General features: G+C 35.9%; 1 long non-coding RNA gene across 2 annotated transcripts in view; it reads right to left on the bottom strand.

Annotated features, from left to right (window-relative positions):
* Positions 1-7,575, bottom strand: part of LOC144242692 (uncharacterized) — a 283,166-nt gene that overhangs the window by 189,353 nt on the left and 86,238 nt on the right. For both annotated transcript variants that reach the window (XR_013338425.1, XR_013338426.1), the window contains exon 3: positions 2,236-2,275. This is a non-coding gene — a long non-coding RNA (uncharacterized LOC144242692). The remainder of the gene's footprint in view (positions 1-2,235; positions 2,276-7,575) is intronic.

Genomic DNA, 7,575 nt, shown 5'->3' with positions numbered 1-7,575 from the left:
GGGGGGGGGGGGAAGAACAATTAATTAATTAACAATTCCTATTCAATATCCTTTCCTTCCTCATAGTAGAAATAAATTCACAAGTTAAAGATTTTGTTCAGTAAATTCATTCTGAGTAGTCCAACCTCTGATTCATCTGACACAAGGTTGACTATCTACATTGATTCTCTTGCCAATGTTTGATTATTTATGTAGTATATATATGTTCACTGGAATTAGATTGCAATCTTGCACTGTCCTGTACAGCTGGCCCTTTAAAATGTTTGTAAAAGAAATATATTTAGCATCAAAGATAAAGAAGTTGCTTAGAGGACACATATGGAGGCCTTGTTTTTTTGTTTTTGTTTTTTTTTCACTGTGAAGGTCACCTCATGAAGGTCACAGCTGTTTTATATCCCACCTGGCAGGGCAGCCACCCCATGAAGAGAGACACCTATTCTAGTGCCACGTGAGCTCCACATTTGCAAAAACATGCAGCGACTATAGTTGGTTCCTGATTTTACTTATTGGAAAGCCAATATGGATTACAAATATGCATACATTTCTAATAGCCTAATCAAAATATTACTATAAGGGAGAATTACCTTAGGTCACTTAAATATAAGACAAATTGTGATTAGAAATAGGTTCTAAATTTGTCCATATTAACAACTTTGAAAACAAACATTAGGGAGAAAAGTCATTGTGTAGAGTTACAGATCTTAGCACATGTTTCTCTACAAATGTGACTGTTTTCATATAATAAATTGCCCTAAACTCTTCTAAGATGGCAATAATGATCCAGGAAGTATATTAGGTCCTAGATACTCAAAGATGAGCAGATCATAGCTTGTTCCTAGGGGAGCCTTGAGAATAAGTGAGGCAGCTATAGGTACATAATGTCATTTATTTGAGGGCATTGTTTTTCAGTCTTAGCACTGTTGGCATTTGAGGCCAGACAATGCTTTGTGGGAAGGTCTCTCCTGTGTACTGTGGGATGTTTAGCAGCACCACTAGCATCTACCCTTTATGTTCTGGTATCTACAGTCCCCTCCCAACTGTGACAACCAAAAATTCCTCCAGAAATCGGCAAATGTCCTCTAGGGACAAAATCACCCCTACTTGAGAATCCTTATTCATGTTAGTAAATGCAAAAAATATAAGCTGAAAAAAATGTAACTATATTTGGTGTAGTTAACCCTCATGTATGATGGTGGGGGGGGAGTAGAGGGAAAGAATGATCAGAGTAGTCTTCACAGCACATGCCCATTGAACAATTTCCTGAACTAAATTTAGGATAGTGCATAAGTTGGGACAAAGTGACACCATTAGAAGGAAGAAGGTAACTGGTATAAAATAGGAAGACCTGAATCAGCATGAAGATTGAGTCATTGTTGCATAGTCTCCAGGATTTTGAGAAAGATTCCAGTATGGTATGTCAGTGCTGAATCATATTAGACACTGAAATCTTTCTGGGGAACTGGACAAATAGAATCCCTTTGGTGGGGAGAGGAAGGAAAAAAAATTTTCATGGATAAGTTATCTGTTCACATTTGTAGTCAAGAAACGCAAAGCTGGCTGTGGTATGATGAGCTGGGGAGAGACACCCAACAGATAGCTTTAGGCCTTAACTGTGTGTAGCCAAGAGAATAGGAGAATCTGAATGAAGACAGTGTGAAAGGGAAAGAGAGAAGAGTCAGCATTTGAGTATAATTGGAAAAATAAACTGAAATGAGTTTTTCATAACCAAATATAACGGACTGAAGAAGAGTGGAGAAGGACTCCAAGATTTTTGGACTGACCTATGCAACAGGTGTTTCCAGTGCTTCACTCATTACCCTTTGGGTCCCTTCACATTTCTGAGTACACTGACTCCCAGAAATGAGCACTGAGCCCCTCTGTTTCCGGAATGTCTGCTTGTTGGCACTTACAAATAGTCAGACTGCCTGGAAATTTACATCTGTGTTGAGGTGGCCTTCAACCGATGACTGCCAGATATAGGAGAATACAGACTCCAGCCATTTCGCACCTGAGCAGAGCAACTGAGACGTGGCTTTCACGGTCTCTAGATTTCCCTCCAGATTTAGACAAAGTTACCCCCGTAGTACTTTACTTGATATACCATCCCTTTTTAGTCCATCTTTTTCCGGTACATAATTTCCCCCTGAACAAAGTTGTTCGTAAATCATGTTAAAATAATTCCCATGTTAAAATTTACATAGGATAGACTAAACCGTTTTTGCTTATTTCTGGTACCTTATGGGATAGTGGAGATGATCAGTCATCATTTGGATACCTAGAAATGGAGATCAAAACAGGTCTGGTTGAAATTTTAGGTTATGTAGATATTGAAGAAATAATTATTTTACCATTGTTATTTCCTCCTATCATGTATAACAGTATGCTTTCATGTTTAAGGTTTTCAATATATAGATACAGCCCCTATCAAAGAGAAGAAAATGACTTCTGCTAATAATATTAGCTTCTGCTTACATAATAAGTGGGTTATGAAATATTCTGTCATATTTCCTGTGTATATGTTTTCTTTTTCCATTATGAATGTTATCTCCTTTGTCATTTGAGGTGGAGCTTTGGGATTAACCCTGTCACTCATTCATTCGTTTGTTCCCTTCTCATGTATTTATTCACGTGTTCATTATTAATAAATAGCTGTGATGGTCTGTAACGTGCCAGGCTCCATGTCGGTCACCAGGAAACAATAATGCATTATAGAGTTACTTTAATAGATGCAAATTGATTAGGATATGTAACATCCCAGAAGCACATCCTCCTACCAATTAATAGATTAATATTTTGCCATTTTCTGTTATGGAATATTAATTACATGGTCATTTTTAAAGCAAAGCATGACTATAGATATCTTAGACAATATACATGCAAAAGATACAGAAAACCTAAAAACATGGAATTGAGTTAAAAAGCTTCGTGGNACACTTGTACGGATGAGCACTGGGTGTTATGTGGAAACTAATTTGACAATAAACTATTTGTAAAAATAATAAATAAAAATAAAAATAAACCAAAACAAAAAAAAAATAAAACAAAAAAAATATCTTCGTGGTTTTGTGTAAATAGGCTTCAGGGCACACTGGAGTCTCTCATATGCTTTACTCAGAACTTCAGGGGAAATGAGCAGTTAGGTTTACTCAATGAACTTGAAGAGTTTGAGGAAGCACTATGATTCCCACCATGCAGTACATGTCCCCTGCTGAATCTCTGACATTTGCCTGGAACTATGGTTTTCATGATAAGCCTCCAGTAAGTGTTCACATAATTGAATAATTACATTTAATTAATGAAAATACTGTTTTGAGGCAAAGAAATACATTATTTTCTAATTAGACATGAATATTCAAATAATCTTAGGAGACTAGCACACTACATATTCTTGGTAATGTGTGCCATCTTTCAGCATTGCTTTCCTTAAAGTCTTTGAAAAAGTACTAAGGAAATAAAATGGCAGATGTCCCTTTCACCTATTTCAGACTTTGTAAAAGTGGAGGGGGAAGTTCAGACTTTACATACTCAATTCTCTGTGTATGAATACAGCTTAGAGACTAGGTATCAAAAATATTGGTTCTGAGTAGCTCAGACACTCCTTGCCATACGTTTTCTTTGATTTTTTTTTTTTTTGAAATTTAACTTCTAACAGATTTTATTACAGCATTTGAAATAGGAGGAAACAATCCTGGAGCTTTGTGCGAAACATCAGGGTTTTCAATTCTATTATTACATATGAGAATTAGATATAGTATCCTGTCTACTTCTCAAGGATGCAGTGAGGAGAAAAAGTTCTTTGAGCAGTGAAAAGACCTTTCCAATATTGTGTGTGTGGTCTATTTTAAGAAATCCTACACTAATAACATGTATGTCTTGACAGATTGCTGGGTAATTCCTCCAAGGAAATAAAATTGATTTTCAATGAATGGAAAATTGGAAGAAACTAGGAGTTATAAATAGAAAATGCAAAGGGCAATGGTGAAATGGAACATACTTTTAAACAGTTCTGGTCAAATATCTTGGTGTCTACAGATGTTCTCTTTTCAACAAGTTGTAGCAATAGTGTAGAATGTGGATAACCACCAAACAGTGATTTCCAGAACTTTCATTTCAGCTGACAAAAACCATGGCGTTGCTAAAGGCAAAGGAAGTATCTCTGTTCCTAATGCTCTATCAGCCTACTCCTTATCTATTCGGTCAAAAGAAACGAAAGAAACTAGCAGGAGCAGACTGAGGCTGTCAAGATAAACGTGTGAATCCTACCAACAGGACATCCACAACTCACCCTTTGGCCATGATATTCTTACATCACCTGAGCTGAATATACTTGGGAGTAATAGGCTTGCAAACCTGTTCTTTTTAACTCTTGCCTTTGAAGTTATTTGTCCTCTTATTTTGAAATCTTACCATGTTTTTAATTTACAGCAAAATGATAGGACACAAAGAGAACATGGATGACATACATAAAAGTTACTTCTATCCTTATTTGCTACCAATATTTTCACACCCAGGTAATCCATTATTCAGAGGCCTAGCTCAGAAACACAAGGTGACTCCATGGAATTCGAGCATGCATTCAAATAATGCCAGTTTACATAAGTGGGTTTATTTCCTGGGTAGGAAGAAGATAGGTCTTTTTTAAATATATATAGTTTATTTATTTTTGAGAGAGAGAGAGACTGAGCATTAATTGGGGAGGTGCAGAGAGAGACAGAGTCACAGAATCCGAAGCAGCTCCAGGCTGTGAGCTGTCAGCACAGAGCCCAAAGTGGGGCTCAAACCCACAAACCACGAGATCATGACCTGAGCCGAAGTCAGACGCTTAGCCAACTGACCCACCCAGTCGCCCTGAAAATAGGTCTTTTTCAACCAAAAAACCGTAATTCTTTGACAACTTATAGGTCTCTCATGATATAAGGGACAGGGTTACCCTAGCATTAACAAACTTTGATTGTGAGGGTGGTTGGAATTCCTGTTGGAATACCATATACACAAAGATTGATCATCAAAGGGACATAAATTACACTATGTTGTAGACTATTTTTATCTTTAGTATTACTATTTTACTTCCACCTTTGTATTTAAATAAGCCTTCTAGAAAAATAAAGATACCATAACTTTGAAAAAAATTATGCCAATCCACAATATTGATTATATTTGGTATTATTAATTGATAAGATAATCCATTTTCTGGTTATAGAGGGAAAAGAACATATAATATACTGGATATCACGTATAGGCATATTCAACAGGAATGACTTGGGAGATTCACAGTAGTTATATCATAAACTCCAGAGTTAGTTTCCAAACGTCAACATTTGGGAGAGAGTAAAATATGCCATTGTTCAAATCAATTGGTACTCAATCCACCACTTCTCTAAATATTAGTGTATTGCTGAGATTACATTAGGATGAGTGAATTTTCATCACAAAACATTGATGTTTTGATAATTTGGATGAACTAAAAGTGGTAAGTTCTGTGCTTCTGAAATTTGGCAAGGCAGCTACATTACAGTCTCCTTACCAAAATGTTTAAAACATTGATTTCTATTATAGGAATACACACAGTGCCTCTTAAGAATTTATCTGATTTCAGTATGCAAAGTTTTAAATACTTCCTTCACTGCCTTTGTGTAGATTTGTCTACATGACCTGAAATTTATATTATTACAAGCATTCCTTTGGTTAGAGTTTTGAGACAATATCTTCAAAAGATTAAAATTAACATGGATATGATTTACCATATCAGTAGAAAGTAGATTTACCTTTCTAGTCATGCCCACATTTCCCTTCTTACAGCAAAATTTCTCAAAAATTGTTTTCTGTGTTTATTTTTAATTATTTCTTTCTTGAACCATCTCTAATCAGTTTTGCCCATACCACCCAGCCAGAACGACCCTGGTCAAGGCAATAAATTAAGTCTGATCTATTAAAAGTATTTGATCACTACTTCCTCTTCAAAATAATTTCACTACTTATATATATATATATATAAGTAATATATATATNACATATATTCCAGTTTCATCTGGTTTTCTTTTCACCATTTTGTCTATTTCTCACTCTCCTTTTCTATTCCCTGCCTCGAACTCTGAACGTGACAGTACATTATGGATAAGTCTTTGGATCCACTTCTCTATTTGTAGTCACTTTCTTGGTGTCCTCTATAGATTTCTGGCATGAAATACTTTCTATATTCTAGGAGACTCTCAAATTAATAGGGCAGACTTAGTGCACTCCTCTGAATCCCCGAACTTGATATCCACTGCTTTGGACATCTCCAATTATATGTAAAATAAGCATGAAATAGACAAATAACTCTACAAAACAGAAAATACGTTCATCTCAAATTCACATGGAATATTCTCCAAAACATGACTACACATTAGGCCACATGTGTGACCTATTAAATTAATAAAGAAGACTGAAATCCAAGTATTTTTNTCACATGGAATATTCTCCAAAACATGACTACACATTAGGCCACATGTGTGACCTATTAAATTAATAAATTAAAGAAGACTGAAATCCAAGTATTTTTTTTTTTTTTACCTAATCAAAGTGCAATGAGAGTGGAAATAGGATAAGGGGAATTGAAAACTCTGCAAATATATGGAAATTAAATGCGCTTTTGGGGAGCTGGGTGGCTCAGCAATTGAGTATCAGACTCTTGATTTCACCTCAGGTTATGATCTCATGGTTCATGGGATCGAGCTTCATATCCTATTTTGTGCTGATAGCACAGAAACTGCTTGGGATATTCACTTCCCGCACCGCTCTTGCACCTCCCAAAACGTTTAACAATAATAATATTTTAAAAATATAAATGCATTTTTTTAAAAACAGATGAGTTGAATAAATCACAAAATTGGTTAGAAAATACCTTGAGGGGGGGCACCTGAGTCAATCAGTTAAGCATCTGACTCTTGATTTTGCCTGCACTGACAGCGCTAAGCTTGCTTGGGATATTCTCTCTCTCTCTCTCTCTCTCTCTCTCTCTCCTTTTCTCTGTCCTTCCTCCACTCATGTTCTCTCTCTCCTGAAATAAATAAATAAACTTAAAAAATAAAAGTAAAGAAAAAGAAAATACCTTGAGAAAAAAATAAATGAAGACACAACATGCCAAATCTTATGAAATGCAGTGAAAACATCTAAGATGAAAGTATAAAGTGCTATAAATGCATAAATTTAATATGAAATAGATCTCAAATTTCACCTCTAGAAATTAGAAAAGGAACAAATTAAGTACAAAACTAGCTGATAAAGGAAACAATAAAGACTGGAACCAAGATAAACAAAAATAAGGAATAGAATAACAGAAAAAAGAATCAACACTGAGTTGTTTCTTTGAAAAAAATAAAAGTGATGAACATGTAGCTAGATTAAGAAAAAGTGATAGAGGGGTGCCTGGGGGGCTCAGTCAGTTAAGTGTCTGACTTCGGTTCAGGTGATGATCTCACAGCTCGTGGGTTCGAGCCCCATGTCGGGCTCTGTGCTGACAACTCAGAGCTGGGAGCCTCATTCCAATTCTGTGTCTCCCTCTTTCTCTCTCTCTCCGGCTTTCTCCCACTCATG

Source organism: Crocuta crocuta, unplaced genomic scaffold, assembly GCF_008692635.1.
Source record: "Crocuta crocuta isolate KB4526 unplaced genomic scaffold, BGI_CrCroc_1.0 scaffold36, whole genome shotgun sequence".
Taxonomy (NCBI): domain Eukaryota; kingdom Metazoa; phylum Chordata; class Mammalia; order Carnivora; family Hyaenidae; genus Crocuta; species Crocuta crocuta.
The sequence above is the reverse complement of the archived record's forward strand: the minus strand, read 5'-3'. Positions and strand labels throughout refer to the sequence as shown.